Source organism: Vombatus ursinus, unplaced genomic scaffold (assembly GCF_900497805.2).
Source record: "Vombatus ursinus unplaced genomic scaffold, bare-nosed wombat genome assembly UNPS02014781.1, whole genome shotgun sequence".
Lineage (NCBI taxonomy): Eukaryota > Metazoa > Chordata > Mammalia > Diprotodontia > Vombatidae > Vombatus > Vombatus ursinus.
The window spans coordinates 40,063,657-40,087,533 of record NW_020954559.1 but is presented as its reverse complement, the minus strand read 5'-3'; the positions used below and the strand labels follow the sequence as shown (position 1 = coordinate 40,087,533).

General features: G+C 37.0%; 1 protein-coding gene across 2 annotated transcripts in view; it reads left to right on the top strand.

Moving 5' to 3' along the window:
- Positions 1–23,877, top strand: part of LOC114046205 (ras GTPase-activating protein 3) — a 287,044-nt gene that overhangs the window by 183,180 nt on the left and 79,987 nt on the right. The window lies entirely within an intron of this gene.

The following is a 23,877-nucleotide window of genomic DNA, read 5'->3' as shown; positions in this document are numbered from 1 at the left end:
AATTTATAAAAATAAGAGCCATTCCCCAACTGATAAATGATCAAAAGACATGAACAATCAGTTTTCAGATGAAGTAATCAAAGCCATCTACAGCCATATGAAAAAATGCTCTAAATCACTATTGATTGGAGAAATGCAAACTGAAACAATTCTGAGGTACTACCTCACACTTATTAGATTACTAATAGGACAGAAAAGGAAAATCACAAATGTTGGAGGGGATGTGGGAATGAGAAATTAATGCACTGTTGGTGGAGTTGTGAATCGATTCAACCATTTTGTAGAGTAATTTAGAACTACGCCCAAAGGACTATAAAACCATGCGTAGTATGGTTTGACCTAGTAATACCACTAGTAGGTCTGTATCCCAAAAGAGATAAAAAAGAAAAAGAAAAAGGACCTTTATGTACAAAAATATTCATAGCAGCTCTTTTTGTGGTGGCAAAGAATTGGAAATTTTTGGGATGCCACCAACTGGGGAATGGCAGAACAAGTTGTGGTATATGCTTGTGATGGAATACTATTGTACTATAAGAAATAATGAGCAAGATGCTCTCAGAAAAACCTGGAAAGATTTACATGAACTGATGCAAAGTGAAATGAATAGAACCAGTAGAACCCATTGTACACAGTAATAGCAATATTGTAAGATGATCAGCTGTGATACAATGATCCAAGACAACTCTGAAGGACTTAACGAAAAATGCTATTATCCCTAGAGAAAGAACTGATGGTGTCTGAATATAGATCATAGCATACTTTTTTTGGCTTTCTTTATTTTTCTTGAGTTTTTTTGGTCTATGTTTTCTTTTATATTATGACTAATATGGAAATATGTTTTGTATGACTACACATGTATAACCTATATCAAATTGCTTGCCTTGTCAATGGAGGGGGAAGGAGGGAGGAAGGGAGAGAAAGTAGAACTCAAAATTTTAAAAGCAGATGTTAGAAATTGTTTTTACAAGTAAATGGGGGGAAAATAAAATACTCAATAAATAATTTAAAAAATACATATTAGCTGTATGATGGATAGATGTGCTTCCAAAATCATGGTACCAATCATGAAGTTATTTGTGTTTCTCTTGTACTTAATGAAGGGCAGTATGACATAGTGGATAAAGAATCAGCTTTGGAGTCAAAGAGAACTGGGTTCAAGTCCTACCTTTGACATGTACTGGCTGTGTGACCCAGGGCAAATCATTTAATCTCTCAGGGTCTAGGTCTGAGGTACCAAAGACACCAGATTAAAAGGTAATTCGGGAGCAGCTACGTGGTGCAGTGGATAGAGCAGTAACCCCCAGAATTAGGAGGACCTAAGTTCAAATCTGGCCTCACACTTATTAGCTGTGTAACCCTGGACAAGTCACTTAGTCACAATTGCCTCTAAAAAAGATAATGGGGAAATATTTTACAAAATAAATAAAAATACAATAAAACAGATAACATCATGTTTGAAAACTAAGTTAATAGCAGCCTACAGGGAATACTTATGTATGAATTAGTGGCCCCCTTTTCAATTTGAGTTTGACATGGCTGCTCTAAGCAATCAAAATTAGAAGATGCATTGGTAAAGAGAGTTTCATTATCTGGCACTTCTTTATACCACTGAAATCCCTATCCATTGAATAAGATTCCTGAGCTGTGTAACCTTGGGCAAGTCTCTGGCACTCAGTCTCCGAATTCTTCAGATAGGGATAATGATATTCCTGCTACCTAATTCACACTTTGTTTTTAGGATCAAATAAGGGAAAAAAATGTATGTAAACCAGTTTGTAAGCCTTAAAGTGTTATATCAATGTTAAACCATTTTCATTTTCATTCGTAGTGTTTTTCAAGCCCAGGAATCCCAAATCATCTCCTCTCTTCAAATCCATAGCTTGATATGTTACTGAATTTGAAATCAATTTTCTTGAGTGTTTCTAGCCAGTGGTGTTTTGCATCAAGGGTAGTTTTATAACCTCGGCAGCATCTGATAATCTTGATTCATGAAGATTATTTTAGTAGGAGTTATATATAGCATGTTGGCTACTGCTTCAGAAACCCTAAAGACCCAACCACATCATCTTCGATGACTATGCATTGCTTCCCAAAGATCTACTGTGCAATTTTCTCCCATCACTCCCATGCCATCCCAGAAAACCACACACACACACACACACACACACTCGTATGCCTATAATTCTTGTTCCTCTGTACCAGGGGCTCTTAACCTGGGGTGTGTGGATTTGTTTTGTTTTGTTTTGTTATAATATTTTGGTAACTGTATATTTCAGTATTATCCCTTTCCTTTGTAATCCTACGTATGTTAATTTATGCACTTAAAAACATTCTTCTGAGAAAAGATCCATAGGCTTCACCAGGTTGCCAAAGGGATCCATGGCACAAAAGAGATTAAGAAGCACCAAATAACTCATCAGATGGTACTCTGAGAAATCCTATAGAATTTAAAAATTGCCTGCTTCCCATATGTTCAGTTGCTTAAGAATACCATCTTTTGGGGGAAGATCAAATACCCGCATTATGTACTTCAAGTAGGAGTAGGACTATAGGGTTTAGAGCAGAAGCTTGATACTTCCTAAAGTATGGAACTGAAATTACCAAGATTGCTCAAGATACTTCAATGGCTCCCTCTTGCCTCAAGGGCAAAATAAAAATTCCTCTGGATTCAGGTGCTTTCATAGAGGCACTTCAAGCTGTCTTTCCAAGATGATTACATATTATTCTCTATAATGCTTCTGCATTCCAGCCAGACTATGACTGTTTGCACGCCATCTCCTGGAAGACACCACCTCCTGGAACACTCTCTCTCCTCACCTCTGCCTCTTAGAATCCCAAGTTCCCTTCAAGGACCAGCTCAAGGGCTCCCTACCTCCTACCTACTCCAAATTATTAGTGTTCTCTACCAACCCAAACCCTTAAGATTAATTTGAATTTATTTATCTGTGTGAATTTTGTACCCTCCCAGACCTCCGTCCCAGCAGTATCTAAGTACAGTGTGGGCAGATAGTTTAATTTTCTGTCTCTTTCTAGCTTTTGCCTATGGCGAAGTTATTAATAAGTGACTGTTGACTTTCTCTGAGTTAAAGTGAAGGGACTTAGAGAACATTTCGTCCAAGGAGTGCCTGGAAGTGAATAGGATTTTTGTGACTGGGAGGTTTTCTCACTTGGGGCTCTCTATGGAGAGCAAAAAAACCATGCAGCTAGATTGTAAAATTGATTGCCTATTTGAATAGACAGTGGACTTTGTTGGTGTCATATGAGCAGCAATTTATCTAAGCTTCTAATCCATTATAATGATAAGTTGTATACAGTCTGATTCTGAGTCTAGTCTCAAAGTCAGTTCCAGGAGCAAGGCACTGGTGTACTGGAAAGAGAATTAGAATCCAAGGGCTTGGGGTCAAAACCCTTTCTCCACAACTTAGTAGTTATGTGATCTTGGGCAGATCACTTCATCCCATTGGCCTGGTTTTGTTTTTTAATATGTAAAATGTTAGAATCAGACTAAATGATCTCTAAGCTCCTTCCAGTTTTTCTTATCTGTGATCCTCAAATGGTATAATAATTTGATCTTCTCTTAGCCCACTGTTTAGTCCTAGCTCTCTAGAGGCAGTTAGGGAGGAAAGATTTTAGTTCAAATCCATTCTCAGACACTTTCTAGCTGTGTGACCCTGGATAAATTACCTAACCTCTGTTTGCCTCAGTTTTCTCAACTGTAAAATGAGATAATAATGGCATCTGCCTCCCAGGCTTTTTGTGAGAAACAAATAACATAGTATTTGTTAAGTGCTTACCACAATGTCTGGCACAAAGTAGACATTTAACATCTTTCCCTCCTTCCTTCCTTCCTTCCTTCCTTCCTTCCTTCCTTCCTTCCTTCCTTCTTTCCTTTCTGCCTTCCTTCCTTCTTTGTTTCCTTCCTCCCTCCCTCCTTTCCCTTCCTTTCTGTCTCTTCCCTCTCTCCCTTCCTTCTTTCCTTCCTTGGCATAGTTAGCTGTCAAATCGGTAAAAATAGAGGTCCTTCTATGCCAGGGATTCTTAATCCGGGGTCTGTAAAAATATTTTTATACCTGTGTTTCAATAGAATTGATTTTCTTTGTGATCCTATCTAATTTCACTCATTTAAATCATTATTCTGAGAATGACTCCTTGGATTTCATCAGACTGCTGAAAGTGCCCATGCATGATACACAGAATGGTTAATCCTCACTTTGTGGTTTTTCTTCTTGATTATTAAAGCCTTCCCTCAGGGGCCTTCCTACTTTTGATATATGAAGAAGTTCATTAGCTAAGTCTCTTATTTTGACCTTTTCCCTTCACTCCGACCCCATCCCTGGAAAGAAAAGGGTTTATTCAGGGCTTATTCCAACAGTCAGTGCAGTTTTAGCAGTAAGATTTTCAGAACATCTTTGTGGGGAAGGGGCCACTTTTCTTGTCCATTTCTCCACCCCCACTGAAATATCTGGGTTTATCAAGATGCCTTCTTAATTCCAAATCTGTTGCATGGAGCCTCTTTGCTGTCTATTCCACTATTTCATTTTTAGAGCTAACTGGTTCACCAAAAGGAAATTATAAAAATTCTACACCTAATTTTTTTTTAAAAAAAAATCAACATTGGGCCAAGGTAGATTCAGTGGCACTCCTGTCTTGAAGGACAGACAGGGGCATGTAATCTTCACTCTTCATTGCTTTGAATTTCATTGCTCAACTCATTGACACTTCTTAATGAGTGCCTATTCTCGCCTTCTTGCTCCTTTTCTCCTGTTGACACTGAACGCACAAATGCAAGGGCACATACAGAGTCAAGATTACAATAGCACCTTGTGACACTTGAAGATGTGGATTCCAAGAATGCATTGTGTCGAAAAGCAGAGACTGCCTCCAGCAGCAAATGACAGACAGCCAGGCTCTGCATAGATTTTGGATTCTATCAGGATTGGTAAGGACTTTAACTAGCAATTTGCAGTCCTAGATGCAACCTGATTTAAATTTCAGATGAAAGGCTTTTTCTTTTTTTCTCATATTAAACACATGGGTAAGGGACAATTTTTTTTTTTTTGCTTTTTTTAAAAATTTTTATTGTCAAGGCAGATTTGATTCTTGTAAAGAATTAATGGGTACTAAATTGGTCTATATTCGTCATACCTAATGGTCTGTTACAGCAACCTGACGTTTACCTTAATGAAGACAAAGGTCTTGATGGTTGTATGCTGTATTGCTCTTTCTCTGAAATCCTGGATAAATTGCTAGATGGAACACATATTATACTAACCATCTTATTGTTGCTGTTTTCAACTTTGCCCAACTCACTTGTAGAAAAATGCCTTCATTTACCCTAAAAATTGATTTCTTATGAGTATTATGCCAATGCAATACCTGATGACATTTCTTTCAAAAATCTATATAGATTTGGATATACTAAAATCTCGACTTTCTATCTTATTAAGTTTTCTAATGATGCTGTTTACCATTACACAGCCATCATCATATGTATGTCTAGACATAGTAGTATCTATTCTATATCTGACTTTATTACTTTACAATACTCACATGTGCTCCATTCCTGAATGTGTACACATATGTACCTGGAATATCTATACACATTTTTTCAAATGGGGCTCATTTTTGCTGGACCATTCTGTGTGTTTATATAGCCTCTGTATCTAAAGCAGCAAAATATTTAGAACATTTTGCTATAAATTTAATAATTCTCAACAAAAAGAAACAAATGTACATTTTTTTAAAAATGAGGCTCAATTTAACTGGACTCTTCTGGTTATTTGTATAGCCTCTATACCTGTATCAGCACAATATTTAAAACATTTGCTATTAATTTAATAATTCTGAACAAAAAATGTGCAAAATAAATGATAAGATATTATATGAACTGGGATGCAATGCTATACAATAGAAAGAGGACCTAAGTTCAAACACTGCCTCAGATGTTTACTACCTATGTGACCTTGGGTAATCTCTTCCTCCTTTGGGAGATGAAAGCTTTAGACTAGATGATCTTCAAGGTTCCTTTCAGCTCCCAAGCTAAGCTCCCCCAAGCCTGTAGTCCTTTAGCGTCCAGGTCCTACCACAATGCCTTTTTGCCCTAGTAGGCACTTAATAAATGCTCATTGATTAATTTTGCAAGGTGGACCCAAATAAATTTACCAATAGCAGACAAAAGGTATTTTTGTGGTATGCCCCCTTCTGAAGTCCCACTTCAGTTGTTCTTCAGTCTTTTTTTCAATCATGTCTGACTTATCATGACCCCATTTGGAGTTTCCCTGGCAGAGACACAGGAGTGGTTCACTATTTCCTTCTCCCGCTCATTTCATAGATGAGGAAATTGAGGCAAACAGGGTTAAGTGACTTACCCAGGGTCACACAGATGTTGAGTGTCTGAGGCTAGATTTGAACTCGGGAAGATGTGTCTTCTTGATTCCAAGTGTAGCCACCGTCCCACTTAGTTGTCCCCAAAGTTCTACCACCTCTGGTTTTATTTCTATAAATAAAATACTGGGAGTCATAAAGGGCTTTAACATTGTCCTTTCATCTTCACGTTATAATACCTAATCATTATTTTCGGTTAGAAAAAGAAAGAAAAAGAAAGAACAGGGAATTCCCTGTAGTGGAAACTAGAAGAGCAAAGTTCTGCTTTTTAATCTGAATGTTGATTTCCCTTTAGTGTTAGTTAACAATCTCCCTATGCCTCAGTTTTTATATCTCTGAAATAGCTATTCCTCTCTCATATTAAAGGGGTTTCACTGGGATAAGTGCTATGATATCTGAAATTATTTATTTCTACTCCCCCCCATTTAATTTTAAGGGCAGTTAGATGGCTCAGTGGATAGAGCATAGGGCTTGGAATCAGGAAGACTCATTTTCCTGAGTTAAAATATGGCTTTAGACACTTAATAGCTGTGTGACCCTGGGCAAGTCTCTTAACCCTGTTTGCCTCAGTTCCTCATCTGTAAAATGAGTTGGGGAAGGACATGGTAAACTACTCCAGGATCTTTGCCAAGAAAACCTCAAATGGGAGCTGAACAACAACATGTTATTTTATTTTGTTCTCAATTACATGTAAAAAAATTTTAACATTAGTTTTTGAAAATTTTGAGTTCTAAATTCTCTCCCTCTTTCCTCTTCCCTCTCCTTGAGAAGGCAAGCAATTTTACATAAATTATACATACGAAGTCATATAAAATATATTTCCATATTACCCTTGTGGCAAAAGAAAACAAAGACAAAAAAAGGACAAAAAAATTAAAGTTAAAAAAGTATACTTTAATCTGAATTCAGACTACATTAGTTCTTCCTCTGAAGATGGATTAGCATTTTTCATCACAAGTCCTTCAGAATTGTCTTGGATCATTTTATTGCTGAAAATAACTAAGTGATTCACAGTTCATCATCATACAATATTGCTATTACCGTGTGCAACATTCTCCTGGTTCTGCTCACTTCACTTTGCGTCAGTTCATGTAAGTCTTCCCAAGTTTTTCTGAAAGCATCCTGCTAGTCATTTCTTATAGCCTAAAAGTATTCCATCACAATCATGTACAACTTTTAATTCTTTGCCACCACAAAAGAGTTGTTATCCATTTTATATCTCATAATGCACTCTATCTCTTGTTTAGTCATAAATTCTTTTCTTATCCATAGATCTGACAGATAAAATTTCCAAGCTCCCCTAAATTGCTTATGATATCAATATTTATGTCTAAATCATGTATCCGTGTTGACCTTATTTTGGTATACAGTGTGAGGTGTTAAACTCTACGTAGTTTCTGCCAAACTTCCTTCCAGATTTCCCAGCAGTATTTGCCAGTAGTGAATTCTTGTCCCCAAAATTTGGATCTTTGCATTTATCAATATGAAATTCTGTGGTCCTTTCCTACTGTATATTGTATAACTTATCTATTCCACTGATCCACCATTCTGTTTCTTAGCCAGTACCAAATTGTTTTGATTATTACTGCTTTATAATACAGTTTGAGTACTAGTATGTCTAGGCTACTTTCCTTCACATTTTCCCCTCATTGATTCCCTTGATATTCTTGACCTTTTGTTCCTCCAGATGAATTTTGTTAATATTTTTTCTAGCTCTATAAAGGTAGTTTGATTGGCATGGTACTGAACAAGTAAATTAATTTAGGCAGTATTGTTGCTTTTTATTAAGTTGACTCAGCCTATCCATGAGCAATTAATATTTCTTTAATTGTTTAGATATGACTTTATTTGTGTGACAAGTGTTTTATAATTGTATTCATATAACTTCTGTGTTTGTCTTGGCAGGTAGACTTTCAAGTATTTTATATTGTCTACAGTTATTTTAAAAGGAATTAATCTTTATGTCTCTTGCTGCTGGACTTTGTTGGTAATATATGGAATTCTGATAATGTATGTGGGTTCATTTTATATCCTGCAACTTTGCTGAAGTTGTTAAGTATTTCCTAGTTTTTTAGTTGATTCTCTTGAATTCTCTAAGTATACCATCTGTTTCCTTGTTGCCTATTCTTCAATTTCTTTTTCTTCCCTTATTGCTATAGCTAGCAGTTCTAGTGAAATATTGAATAATAGTGGTGATAATGGGCACCCTTGCTTCCACCCCTGATTGTACTGGGAAGGCTTCTAGCTTATCCCCATTATAGAAAATGCTTACTGATGTCTTTAGATAGACACGACTTGTCATTTTCAGGAAAGCTCCATTTACTCTTATGCTTTCTAGTCTTTTAATACAAGTGAATGTTGTATTCTGTCAAAAGCTTTTTCTTCATCTATTGAGATAATCATGATTTCTGTTGGTTTTGTTATTGATATGGTTAATTATAGTTTTTCTAATGTTGAACCAGCCCTGCATTCCTGTATAAATCCCACCTGTTCATAGTATATGATCTTTGTGGTATATTGTTATAATCTCTTTGCTAGTATTTTATTTAAAATTTTTGTATCAATATTAATTAGGGAAATTGTCCTATAGCTTTTCTTTCCCTCTATTTTGGCTCTTTCTGGTTTAAATATCAGCACCATATTTGTGTTGTAAAAGGAATTTGGTAGGATTCTTTCTTTGCCTATTTTTCCAAATAGTTTATATAGCATTGGAATTAATTGTTCTTTGAATGTTTGGTAGAATTCACTTGTGAATCCATCTGGCCCTGGGTATTTTTAATTAGGGAGTTCATTTGTAGCTTTCTTTTTCTAAGATAGGGTTTGCTCATTTTGCCAGCCTATTTCTTGACTTTTAACTTTATGTTAAAGTTGGGCTCTGCCAAGCTTCATGATTTTCACGCTGTTGTTTTTAGAGCTCACTCTGGAGGTATGTAAATTTTTGGTGCTTCCAAGGTAATACCATCTAAGGAGAGGTGCGATCTCCTGGTGCTCTCCTGGCCTGTGCTCTGGTCTTTACCCAGGAAGGGGCTTTGTTCCCCTCTGTCGCAACTCTTGGCTTTGGAACTGTGACCAGGTCTGCTGTCCTGCACTCGTAAGTGCTAGTGCTTCTTTCTGGCTCAAGCCCTGCTTCTGCCACTATCTGTAGTAGTTAGCATCTATACAATGCTTTTGGGTTGATAAAGCAAGTTACAAATGTTAATTCATTTTATCCTCACTGCAACTCTGTGAAATAGGTGCCATTATTATTCCCATTTTATAGATTAGGACTTGAGACAGAGATTAAGGGACTTGCCAGGGTCACACAACTACTAAATAGCTGAGGCTGAATTTGAACTTGGGCCTTCCTGACTTCAGGTCCAGTGCACTGTGTACCTAGCTGCCTCTTATGCAAGTTATTTAACCTCTCTGAACCTATAAAAACATCCCCCTGTGGGGATATTGATGCTTGTGTTATTGACATTTCAGGCTTGTTTTAAGGAAAGCATTTTGGGAACTGTCAAGCTTGAGGCAAGTTTGAACTGTTATCATTATTATTTCATTTTGTCACAGTATAAACTACAACAATAACTCTAATAGTTACTGATAAATAGTCTTTAAGAACTACAACTTTTGTATATTTCCTTAGAGAAATAATATCCATTCTTCAAAAACACAGAATTAATACAACAAAAGAAAAGCAATGAAATGTGGGTATGGGAAGTAACCCAACATTGAACTAACAGAGAAAGATGAGACAATCACCTCAATAATTTCATCTCGTCAAGGTCAGGCATTCGGTTTAATGTCTGTAGTACACCTGTTGCTATCATAAAATGAAACTCTATCAAAGTTATTGCTCATCCCACATAATTCACACACACACATCTAGTAGGGGCTTGGCACTTGGAGGGGCCTTGCCACCTCCAACATAGGCTACATGAAGTCTAGGAGGTCTCAGAGGTATCCTAAAAGGGGACAAAATTGACTCTGGTACTACATAGTATACAGTACAGTTTAATTATTGAGGAAATGCAAAATATCTCATTGTCTGAAATGTTCATTCCAGATAGGACAGAAATGAAGCATTTGAATCTGCCTTTCTGATGGAGAATTAGGCATGCCCCATATCTTAAGTATGGAGCCAGCTCTATAATTTTCTTGGCAACATTTCTCTTTTTCTGCTCAGTTACTCCTCCTTCTCCCCTTCCCAGTTCTGCAGGTAGAAAAAGGGAGAAGGTAGCTGTCTGCATGATAAATGATGTTTGTACCAGTCTGTGCATGCAGAGTTCCCCAAGTGTTTCACAGATGGCAGTACGTGTTACCTGCATGTACTGGTGATGTTCAGTAGTTGTGCTTATAGCAGAGAGGTAGGAATCCTTTACCAAAATCATGGGTAACATTGGTGTGCGTTGTGGGATGTTCTGAATTCAGGAGTTCTTTAGCTCTGGAATTTAGAACATTCCACAAAAGAATGTTTGTTGGAGTAACAATAATAATAATACCTCATGTGCATATAATACCTAATAGTTTACAAAAGTACTTTCATTTACAACAGTCCTTTGAGGTAGAGGTAGCAAAAAGAAAATTATCCCCAATTAATAGGTACACCTTTAGTTTTCACTTTGTTTTCTCCACAAAAAGAACTGCTGTAAATATTTTTGTACATATAGGTCCTCCTTTTCCTTTTTCTTTGATCTCTTTTGGGGCATAGGTGTAGTAATATGATATTGCTGAGTCACAAACCTTTTTTAATTAAAAATATTTTTTCCCATTTTACAAGGTTTGTTTTTGTTTTGTGTTGTTGGGTTTTTTTGTTTTTGTTTTTTTGTTTGTTTGTTTGTTTTTGGCCAGAGAAGCTCATTTTAGGAGAGTACGATTATAGATTTTGAACTGGAAGGAAACTCAGAGATCATCTAGTCCAATACCACCCCCCTTCTCCCCCCCTCCACCCCATATTGCAGATGAAGAAACTGAGATCCATAGAGAGGCTAAGTAACTAGTAAATGTCAGAGGTGAAATTTGAACCTGATTCCAAGTACACTCTGTCCAGGGCACCATACTCCCTTTTTATTTCCCAGGCAACTGTGACTAGCACCTGACACAGGTGAGGAAACCAAAGATCCAAAGGGTTAAGCAATTTGTCCAAGGTCACAGAGCCAATTAGCAGTAGAATGAGGATTCACACTCAGGTCTCTCAGAGCTCTTTTCACTACATGATGGCATTTACATTGTAATGTTCAGAAGTAAACAGAAGGTGGTAGGGGAAAAGATGCATAGACAGTGTCTTATAAATTCTAGCCAAAAAGTGACTTTATTTCCCTTGATTCAATGTAAGAACTTTGCGCTGATTCATTTGAAAGCATTATTTATGTAGCAAGAAGTCATTAGAATATGCTTCATTACGACATATATCCAACTATGCCATGAATCAAATTCTGCCCCTTGCAATGTAACAACCACATACTGTTAGTTATCCTATTCTGCAGGCATTTGGCCCTATGCCTCTAAGCCATCATAATAAAGAGGAAAAAGGAGGAAAAAACCAAAACAGCAACAACAGAAAACATGTCAGTGAGTCTAGCTTCTTGCCTCCATTTTAGGATTCTGAGGGAAAGATGTTGAAACTGTTTCTACCATTTTTAATCACTTGTGGCCTTGCTGGTAGACAGTACAGTAGGAAACAGTTATAAAGGATATGCTGCTTCTGTAAAGTCTAAAAACAGCTCTGGGGCTCCCTGTCATTGGAAACTTGCTGTGTCATCCAGGGGAAGTCATGGTAGCTGCAATAGCAGCCTTTTTACCTCAAGCTAGTTGGACCTGATATGCTGCAGGCCTGACTGCACCCTCATTAATATTCTGGTTTGGGAGTATTTCTCTCTCTCTCTCTCTCTCTCTGTCTCTCTCTGGCTCTGTCTGTCTCTCTGCCTGCCTGCCTGCCTGCCTGTCTGTCTGTCTGTCTTTGTCTCTCTCTGTCTGTCTGTTTCTCCCCGTCTGCCTGTCTCTCTCCCTGCCCCCCTGCAACTGCCCAAGCATGACTAAGTGAAAAGAGCACATTAATGATAAACCTCAAATGATTATTGTCTTCAGTTGGTATGACATGTATGAAGTACCTTTAGTCTTGGAGGACTGGAAAGGGTTTTAAATCAACTTAATTAACTAAAAAAAAAAATTCACCAAACTGGGGAGTAGATTGTGACTATGTTATAACAACGAACATTCTCAAGAAGCATACCAGAAGACTGGAAAAAATCATTATCTTAGAATATGATGAAAAAAACCCAGTATGATGCTGAGTATTTGCAAATACTGGGTGTTTACAAAGTGTGACTGATTTGATTTTGCTAAATAAAAGTAAAGCCCTTTGAAAGGGGACAGTAAGTTGTCTGACCCACTCATCAGTGTGACATTAGCAGGGAATGGGACAGAATTCACTTTATCTTCTTTGTAAGGAGGTAGCTGTTGATGTAATACAAGGCTAATATTGCCCCTGACTTGTTCTTTGACCTTGGACTACTATTAAGTTTTCTTTATACTTGGATTTTTCCTTCTAAATTGTGATTAGAAATGTTTGCTACCTGCTTGCTTCTGGCAGAGTGGCCAAGATGAACAAGATTAGCATTCCCAAAGCTTTGATATCATCAGAGGAAAGGGACTCTCCAGAAGTATCGGAAGAACTTGATTTTCATGGATTACCAGCAGTATTTGCCACATAATCCAAAGAAAAAAAAAAGATCTCACGTCCACTTATGGAAGAACTCAAAGTATGCAGTTTCTGGTTGAGGGTGAAGGAAAAAAGAGAAAATTCACATTTCTTAGATGCCCATACCCTCCTCAATTGTAGAGAATCAAAACATTTGCTTAATTTTTTTTTATCTGAGTTTCTTTTAGATAATTCCCCCTTAGTTTCAAAGCCAGACCTATACCGAATGCCAGGTGTTCCTCACAGACAATACTGCTGTTCCTTTCCCTGGTTTATGCATGGCAGGAGACTGAAGGAGATCTCCAGGCCATATGGCTCTGCCTTCCAGTCCTTTAACAAATGAGATACCAGATTGTACATTTTCATTATATTATATAGCATTTATTTTTTGACTAATTCAAGGATCTCAGATTTCGTCCATGTGAATACTCCCTCCATCAGTGAAAACCACCCCCTTCCATTCCTGTTTGCACTTAAATTAAGATCAACTTGGTTAAGTTGCTGATCCTTGAAAAAATAAGTGCCTCAACTTATGACCAACTTTCTATTGAAAAGGCCCTCTGAACTAACCTAGATTGGTCTTCAGACAACAAAGGCACCATTTAAAAAAAAAAAAATCACGCCTGCACTTGAAGCCTTTCTCTTTTGATTGAAAGGTCCTCTCAGAACTTTTACTTCCTCGTCTACGTCTTTAAGAACCTCTACTTCATGGTGATGTATCAAAGTAGGAAACAGTGAAAGGTTCAGCATCAAGATTTCTTAAAACGTACATCACCTCCAAAATGATTTTGAACTTGGAACTCTATTACCTTTGCTCATGGATGAAGAAGAGAAATAGATACCACAAGTCAGTAAGTTAATGGACAGCCATACTATAGTGGAAAGAGCTGGGCACTTGAGTTCTAGTCTCTCTTTTTCCATTGACTACCAATATGACCTTGGATTATGGTGACATCCTCCAGATGATCCTGTTTGTGGATGGCGTTCTACTTCTAGCATCAAGTAACATTATATTAATAGTGCTCAAAAGAATTTGGATTAACTATCCATGCAGGAGAATCCAAATGGATAAAGAATGCTTAATACCCCAACTATTATATGTAGTTAGATGGGTAACTTGTGGCCTGCAAACTTGGGGTATGTGTGTGTGTATTTCAGTATTATTGATTTCCTATGTATTATATTTTATGCATTTAAAAGACATTATTCTTAGAAGGGGTCCATGGACTTGGTCAGACTGTCAAAGGAGTCCATGGCACAAAAAAAGTCAAGAACCCCTGCCATAGTGGTTGTCTGTTCATTTATATCTCATGGATAGGCACTGCAAATGGACAGTGACTTAGGGCCAGAATTGAATAGGCTAAATAGGAAAAAGAGAATGGTCAAGATTGCCTTTAGGAAATTTCTAAGTCCTTTTAATGACCCCACATTTCTCTCTAAAACAAAAAACCACTTAAAAATATTTTATTGATTTCTTGTTTTTACATTTCCTGAATTTCCCACTGTATATGCCCCCCTCTGTCTCAGCCAGAGAACTAACTCTTTTAACCAAAAAAATGAGATAGAGAGAGAGAGAGAGAAAGGGAGAGGAGAGGAGAGAAAAAAATTCAGCAAAACCAATCAGCACATTAAAAAAAACTCTTAACAACATGTGCAGTGTTCCACAGCTATGAGCTGCCATCTCTAGAAAAGAGCGTTATCTCTTGCTTATATCTCTTCTTTGGAGTCAGCCAGGGCATTACAGTTTTGCAATGTTTAGATAAAATTGTTTTGTGCTTGCTTTTTGTTCCATTTGCATTATTGCAGTCATTATGTATATTGGTTTTCTAACTCTTTTTACTTGACTTTGTAGCAGTTGATATAAGTCTTTCTATGCTTCTCTGAGTTAATGTCATTTCTTATGGCAGAGCAACATTTCATTATATTCATGTACTACAATTTCTCTAGCCATTCCCCATTTGATGATGCCTTTTCTTCCTAATACCAATATTCTTTCACCTAAAAGCTTATTAATACTGAAAAAGGTGACCAAGAGAACATTTACATCCCTGATTTACATGCTTATATTCCTGTCTAGATACAATTTTAATGAAGATAACCTTCACATGCTTCAGGGGCACCCTAGATGAACGTTTTAAATGGAAATAGACAAGAGATATTTCATATATTTATTACCACATAATCAACTGAAATATGTGAGAATACAAGATCCTACTCTGTTTATTGATTTTTAAAAAATATTTGACAGAGCAAAATGCCACCTTCTGACAAGTTGTCTCCCATCCTTACATCAAAATAATCAAGATTTCTTGAAAACTGTAACAATGCATATCTTGTTCAATACTCCAGTCATTAACATTAAGCAAGGCATAAGACATGGAGATGCTTGCCAAAAGTGCTTGCACGAGACTTATGGAATTGTGATGGATTATTTTATTGATCAGAGTTACTAAATGGATTATCTTTATAATATTACTGTTTTGGTATACTTTGTTCTCCTGGTTCTGCTCACTTCTCTTTTCATCAGTTCATACAGGTCTTCCTAGGTTTTTCTGAAACCATCTTTTGCATCTTTTTTATAGCACAGTAGTCTTTCATCCATATAGTTAATTCTGCCTGCAAGACCAGTACTAGTTCCACTATTCTATATTGCTTTGATTACAGCATCATTTAGCCTGGCATCATAACCTTCCTTTTAGAGGCACAGAAAGTGAAGAATGGAGGAAAGGCTTGTAACTCACAATCTTGAAGTATGGTAGTGATTGAGTCAAGCTCTAGAATTTCGAGTTGCTGAGTTTCTTATCTGATCAGTTTATCTAGCTCTGGAACCCATTTTCTGCATTAGGCAATTCCTGGTTCAAGACGTTAGCTGCTCATTTTTTTCTGAAGATCAAAATACTAGAACTTTCAGAGCAAGGTCTCTGGGGAAAAGACCTTCTATGGAATCTTTATACACCTTTCCCAGAATTCAGCACAGATTAGAAACCTAAAATACACCTGCCTTTCTCCACTGCATTCCCACTTTCCACCCCTAAACTGGACTTTTAAAAAGTTGTTTCTTGATTTCACAGGTGCCATCTAGCTGACAATCTCTCTTTTTCTGTCATTCAACCAATTTGATTCAAAGAAAGCACAGAGCTTAGAGCCTAGCAAGACATTAATAAGGGTTTATTGACTGATTGATTCAGGCAAGAAAAACAAGAGATTTTCTCCCTCTCTCTTCCCCCTCTCCTTCTGTCTGTTTTGTTCTGAAAACAGACTTTCTTCTGATTGGCATATCTTGACCATTGTCTTTGAAGAAATGAGCAACTTCTAGAAAGGGTTGCCCACATTCTTCCCAGAAGTAGGTTTTATCTTATTTCTGCCAACCTGTTTCTTTATTGCTTGTCTTTATGTTTTTGTGACCACTTGGAGATCTAAGGAGAAAAATCAGAAATTAAATTCACTAAGCCTTACCCCATTCCTGGAGGTATAGCTGTAGATATGTCTGGGTCCACAATTAAGTTTTGGGAAAGACCTGCACTCTTTGTCTTTTTAGCTTGGCAGGCACACAATTAGCTGGCTGGTTGACACTTAACTGGAAGTACAACAGGCAGGGAGGTGGGAAGGGGTTTTCTATCCCATCATTCATTAAAAAAAAAAGGGAGGGAATTGTTTTGGCAGCAGAGGTACAAATGCTAAACTTTTTTTTTTTTTTATTTTGGGTTCTTAAGGTATACTGTGGATATTTTGTCATCTATCTCATCATCACCATCTTCATACAGTAATGAGAGTCAGCCTAGGAGCCAGGAAAACCTGGGTTCAATTCCTGTCTTTGATATATACTTACTGTGTGTCCCTGGACAGGTCACTTAACCTCAGTGCTCCAGGCAACTGTAAGACTTAATTGCAGAGAAAGTGCTAACCTACATTGATGGAGAGAGTTTCCCCACTTGGGAGTTCTCCGCATCAAGGAAATCTTATCCTCTATTATTATTTATTTTCTTCTATACCTGTGATTACATTGTTGAAGGAAACCATGCAGATCCCTTGTGTATTTATAGTCTCAGAGAACTGTCTGGAGCCCGGAAGGTCATATGACCCGTATGTGTGAGAGGGAAGACTTTCTGGAATATGGCTGCAAGACAATCTCAGCAGTTCCTGCCACAATGTGGCTTTTCCCAAGCTTGTCAGATTTGGGGTGTTTCGTTTTACTTTCTAACATTCCAGTTTGTGGTGTCTGATGAGTCATCCTGATTTCTGTCTGGGGAGTTAATATGCTGACTTGAAGTTTGTCCTTTAACAAAAGCCACTTTTGTGTTGATAGAGAACAGAACCTGTAGTGACCTAGATGAAGAGAAGAAAGTGGGTCTCCCTGCCCTCCTTTTTTTCAGTCTGTTTGGGTGAAACTGTGAAGTTTGACCACATCGGTGGGAAGAGGAAGTATGGTAGAGTGGAAAGAGCATTGCATTTGAAGTCAGAAAGCCTGGGTTCAAATCCTAACTAAGCCACTTCACACTTGTGTGACCTTGGACAATTCATCTTGCCTCTTTAGTGCTTAATTTCCTTATGTATAAAATGAGGGATCTAGTTTAAGTGATCACTAAAATCTCTTTCATCTCTAAATCTCAGAACCTTATAAGAAATAAATCAAAGTTCATTTTAACTCATTAAAAAAGTTGAATTTGTATAATCATCATCACCATCATCATTATTGCATTTGAACATAAAATGTGCCAAATCTGGTCAGACCAATGGTCTATGCAGCATTCAGCCTTTGACAGGAGCTGGGAAATAAGTTTCTTTGGAAGGGTATTGTAGCTGTCCCCTGTAATTTCATCCTCATAGTTAGGAAGTACTTCAGAACATCCCCACATCCCTTCCACGTACCATAAAGAATGTAGTATACCTCAGTCAGGCTGGTCTACTCATTTTCCTTCAAATAAACTTTTCCATTTTTGTGTTTTTAATCACACCATTCTCCTTCTTTGAATGTCTTTCCCTCTCTTCTTTATTTAGACAAGTCCAAGCCCAAGCCCATCTTTCAGCACCCAGTTCAGATTCTCTTATTTTTCACGGAATCTTCAACCTACCACAATCTCTCCTTTTTCTGAACTCTGATGGCAATTGTTATCTATACTACTTATTTGGCACTTACTCTATACTATCTTGTATTTTGAAAATGTAATATGTCTTATTTTGTCAACTAGATTGTAAATTCCTTGAGGGAAGGGACCGGATACTTCATATTTCTTTGTATCCCTCAGTCATAATAATAGTAATAATAATAATTATTGCTAGCATTTATACAGTGTTTTAATAGTATTTTATTTTTTTCCAATTACATGTAAAGACCAATTTTAACATTCATTTAAAATTTTTTTTTATGTTCCAGATTTTCTCTCTTCTTCTCTCATGTTTCCTCTCCCTAAGATAGTAAGCAATTTGATATAGGTTATATATGTGCAACCATGTAAAACATATTTCTGTATTAGTTGTGTTGTGAATGAAGAAACAGACCAAAAGAAAAAAAACCACACAAAAAAACAAAGAAGGTGAAAATAATATGCTTCAGTCTGCATTCAGACTCCAACAGTTCTTTCTCTAGATGTGAACAGCATTTTTCCTCATGAGTCCTTTGGAATTGTCTTGGATCATTGTATTACAGAAAATAGCTAAGTCATTCACATACGATGATCGTTCAATGTTGCTATTACTCTGTACAGTGTTCTCTTGGTTCTGCTCATTTCACTTTGCATCAGTTTATGTAAGTCCAGATTTTTCCCCACTTGTTATTTCTTGTAGCATTGTAGTATTGTAGTATCATATATCACAACTCATTCAGCCATTCCCCAATTGATGTACATCCCCTCAATTTGCCACTGCAAAAAGAGCTTCTATTTGTATAGTGTTTTAAAATTTGCAAAGCAACATATACAAAGTACATACATACATATTACATATATACATGAACATATATTACATACATATGTAGTTTGTATACATCAAATATACATACATATATATATATATATATATTTTTTCATCCTCATAACAATCCTGTGAGATAAATGCCATTACTATCCTCATTTTACAGGTGAGGAAATTATGACTAAGAGAGTTTAAGTGAATTGCCCAAGGTCACGCAGCTAATCAGTGCTTGAGGCAGGATTCGAACCTAGCTCTATCTTGACACCAAATTCAGTGCTGTACTATAATACTTAATAAATATGTGATGATTACAGTCACAATTTTCATGCATATAGAATAGCTGTAAATAAAGTAAATTGAAGTTATTTGGATTTGAGATGGAGGCTGTCCCACACAAAAAGGATTGACTGTTCATGAACATGTCTTTAGCCCAGTGGAAAATCAGTGTACTAGGTCACTGGCTATGCTTTAGAAAAATTTTCTGCGCATATTTGTGTGAAACAAAGTATTTACAGTGGGCACCAATGAAAAGATGATGTTGGAAGAGAAATTTGGCCTGGACACATTTGATAATTCTCTTCTCTAAGACTTGGGGAGAATTTTTTTGTCTGCCATCCTTTTACATTCGTGTCTTTGGAAGAGTTGCAAAGATCCTTGTCACTGTGATAGCGTTATCTCTCCCCCGTGTGTCCTGCACCTGCCTACTCAGTTGTGGAGCTTGGGTTAAGTGTTCCTGTCTATTTTAATGCTTCATCATCCAACAAGCCAAACAAAGGAGTCTGGCAGATAACCTTGAAAACCATAGCCGAGCACCACCCCTCCCCCCTCTCTTTCCAGCCAGGAGCCAGCAGGTTGCTAACATGCTTCTTCTTGCCAACTTCACCTGTGATGCTGATTGTCAGAGAAGGAAGGAAATGCCTTCTTTCTATGCTGGCTTTTGTCTCAATAGAAGCACTGCAGAGCACAGTTTTGCCAAGTGAAGTCAGTCGAGAAATTACCTTTTTCAGCTTCCAACAAGATCTTAAACCTGACAGAGATCACATTTGAAAGTATTGAAGGGGAAAAATAAACTAGAATACTATTGATTTACAGCCCTTTATAACTAAGAGTGTGAAAGCTTTGAGAAGTGGGGCACTAAGTGGCAGAGTACTGGCCATGATAGTGATTATTATTATGATTGTGATTATTATCTGTATCTACATAATTCCTTCTTATCTAAGGAACTCAAAAGCACAGTTCCCCATTAGTTCATTCACTTTCACAACCATATTGTGAAGGAGTTGCCTTCTGTTTTCCCCATACTTAGGTGGGGAAAACCAAGTCACCAGGGAGTTCCCCAAGATCACAGGTAGAAAAAAGAAAGTCAAGGTTAGATATCCAAACTTATCCAACCTTATATCCATAGAACTGTACTCCTTTTCCAGGATGAAGTGGTGGAAATATAAAAAAATTAATAAATAAAAAAGAATTTAAGGGGAAATCTGGATTAATTAACTACAGTGGACACCTTCTAGACTTCAAAATCCCACCTTCTCTTATTTTTTAAGGGGGTGGGCAGAGTGAGCTGACTACAAAGGACTAGTGCTTAAAATCTATGTAGGGTGTCCCCAAAGCCTTAATGTAGTTTTGAGTTTAATAGGATTAAAACTTCTCTTAATAAGTTTAAAACTGTACCAAGTCTTTGGAGATACCCAGTATTCATTGCCATACATATTATATAATATCCTAACACATAATATATTTCATAAAGAAAGTCTTCTAGACAAATGTAAATCATGTGTATGTCTCGCTGTATTTTAGGAACTTCCCACTATATTTTTGAACTAAAGGAAAATTTAACTTGCTATATTCTGAGCCAGAAACAGTAAGAGAGCTTTTCACATAGCCATACAGCTGTGTTATAATTGACTCATAAAACTGTTAGGGTGCTAATGAATTAACTCTCTACTGTGAGAACAGTGTGATTGACGCGCACGCAGTTTTTATTCTGGTTTGTGCATTTTGCACGCCAGATGGTATGGGGATTGATTTTTTCTTTCTCCCAAGACATCTTTATGTAACTGCAATCAGGAGCCAATCTTTGTTTTGAGTTAGAGAATGGAGCATTTCTCAAATTGGTTTTCATATGAGAGGGAATGAGACTGAGGAATTCTAATGGGTTAGCCAAATGTATTCTAAATGTTCTCTCTGTCTGTCTTGGAACAATGTTTTTCTTTAGAAATGAGACTTGGGAAAAATTCCTCTATATTAGATACTTATAAATACTCTTGGCTATCAGACCCGAAAGCCCATTTTCTTTCAGAGCATCCATGTTACATGGATGCATATCAATTATCCCCACTACCAATTTCCTGCAGCATCAACAAATGATAAATTGTTTCAGGGGAGCCAAAATAAGTTTGCATTTCTTGAAACCTTGAAGGATAACCCATCAATAACAGTAACAGCATCTTCTGTTTGCATAGTACTTTGCAGTTTACTTTTAGATGCAGTATTTTGCTTGGTTCTTACAACATCCCTGTAAGGGAGACAAGGAAAGTTTTATATCTCTAGTTTTGCAGTTAAGTGACTTGCCCAAACTGACATAGCTCATAAGTGGCAGATGTCAGAACTGAGTCCCAATACTCTGACCCACAAGTCTCTGTGTTCTTTCTATTATACTAGAGACATGAGAAGAGGTTAAAGCTAATAAATTCATTAAGTTATTGACACTAAAATAAGCCACCTGCCAGGTATCTGAACTTGTTTTCCAGTCAGCTGAGAAGCAATATAAGATACTGAATAGAGTTGTTCTTAGAGTCAGAAAGGCCTGGATTGAAATCTAACCTTGGACACATCCTGGTAAATACCTGGGTAAACACTCTGGGAAAATCACTTAATCTGACAGTATTTCAGACAACTGTAAGGCTATAGGCTGCAGAGAAGTTCCAGGTCTACAATGGTAGGAGGAAGTTTCATCATCTGAGATCCCCCAATATTGCTAAAATCCTTAGTCCAGATAAAAGGAAAAAAAAATTCTTGACTTTCTTTCCATGAGCAGCTAGGTAGTACATTAGATAGAGCACTGGGGCTTGGAGTCAGAAAAAATTGAGTTCATATCCACCCAAAGACACTAGCTATGTGACCCTGGGCGAGTCAGTTAACCCTGTTTGCCTCAGTTTCCTCATCTGTAAAAATGAACTGGAGAAGGAAATGGCAAACCACTCCAGTATCTTTGCCAAGAAAACCCCAAATTGGGTCACAAAGAGTTGGACACAACTGAAAATGGCTTAATGATAATTTTCCATACCAAAAGTCAGGATATATAATGTTCTCTATCAAGAAAATTGCTGTGTAAGATAGTTTTTTTTTTTGTTGATTTCATTAAGGTAAAGAACAACCGGTGTAGAAATTCACTCCACTGATTCAGACCACAAGCCCTTCTGTAAATTATAGTTTCAGAGAGTCATCTGGGCTCTTGAGAGGTTAAGTGACCTACTGAGAGTCTGTAGAGGTTAGAGGATATGCTTTAACCTGGATCTTCTTGACTCTTAAGTAAGCCCAGTGTCTATTATTGTCAAATTGCCTCTCCTATGCATATATATCCAATATAAGTACACACATACTAGTTTCACAAGAAAGGCATACATTTGGGTGGGTGGAAAATCACAAGATTTGGAGCTAGAAGAGAACGTAAAAATTAACTAGTCTTACCTCCTGATATTTTAGATGAGAAAACCAAGACCAAGAAAGGTAAAGTGATCAAATGAGGTAGCACATATAAAGTGTTTTGCAAAATTTAAAGCACCATATAAATGTTAATTATTATTATTATTAGTGTTGTTATTATTATCTTCTTAAGGTTACACAGAGTCAGTGATGGAACCAGGGCTAGAACTTGGGTCTCTTCACTCTCAGGCCATTTTTTAAATTTCTCATTATGCTATGCTGTCACCCATAGTTACATTCACCATATTTACCAAACCAAAAATTGGACCACTTGGATCTGACAAAGGATATTCCATTTGCAAAGCCACGTTAAAAGAACACTCTCTTTTCTCAAAATCAGGAATGCCTTGGAAAATGTGGGCCACGCAGAGGCTGTAATAGCTGTCTGAATCACTGCAAGGTGGGGATCTGTGTATTTTAGGCAACACAGCTCTCAAACGTGCTGGAACTTGACACACCAGTGTTACTCCATACCTAGGTTCAAGCCAACATTCATGCTTCTTTCCCTGCCCCTGAATAGAAGAAAATGTCATTCATGTTACTACAGGGGCACACAGATCACTCATTGAATAACATGCTGAAAGATTGCCCTTCTCCCCTCCTTTTGTTTCTTTTTGAAATATTTTTTGATTGAACTGATTGCAGAGCCTTTGGATAAAAAGCCATTTTTGTCTCTCTGTTTGAGTTTGGAAGAGCAAGCAGTTTCTTAGCTTCCTCATCAGAATTCTGATAATGCCATACACCATACTTACTGTTGCTCCCAATATCTGGGAAGGTGGTTTGAGAAGGTAGCAGTATAGGGAGAAGGGTGCAAGGCAGAATTGCTGGCAGATTTTCCAACTTGGGATAATGGGAAAGGATTACAAAAAATTAGGCTTTTTGTTTGTTTGTTTTTGTTTTTGTTTTGTTTTGTTTTTGTTTTTTGTTTTTTGTTTTTTGTTTTTTGTTTTTAACTGACATACCTTGCCTTCCTCTTACTACTCCATAGCTTTATATCGTTCATAACTTGGCAGTATATTCATTTGTGCTTGTTTCTGTGTCATATTTAGAAATATTGTCATGTCTTATCTAAAATTAGAATGTAAGATCCTCAAGGACAGAGACTGTGTCTTATTTCTTTCTTAAATCATATTGTATCTTATATCATATTGTAGCATAATTTTCACCTTAAATAGGGATGAATAAAAATGAACAAA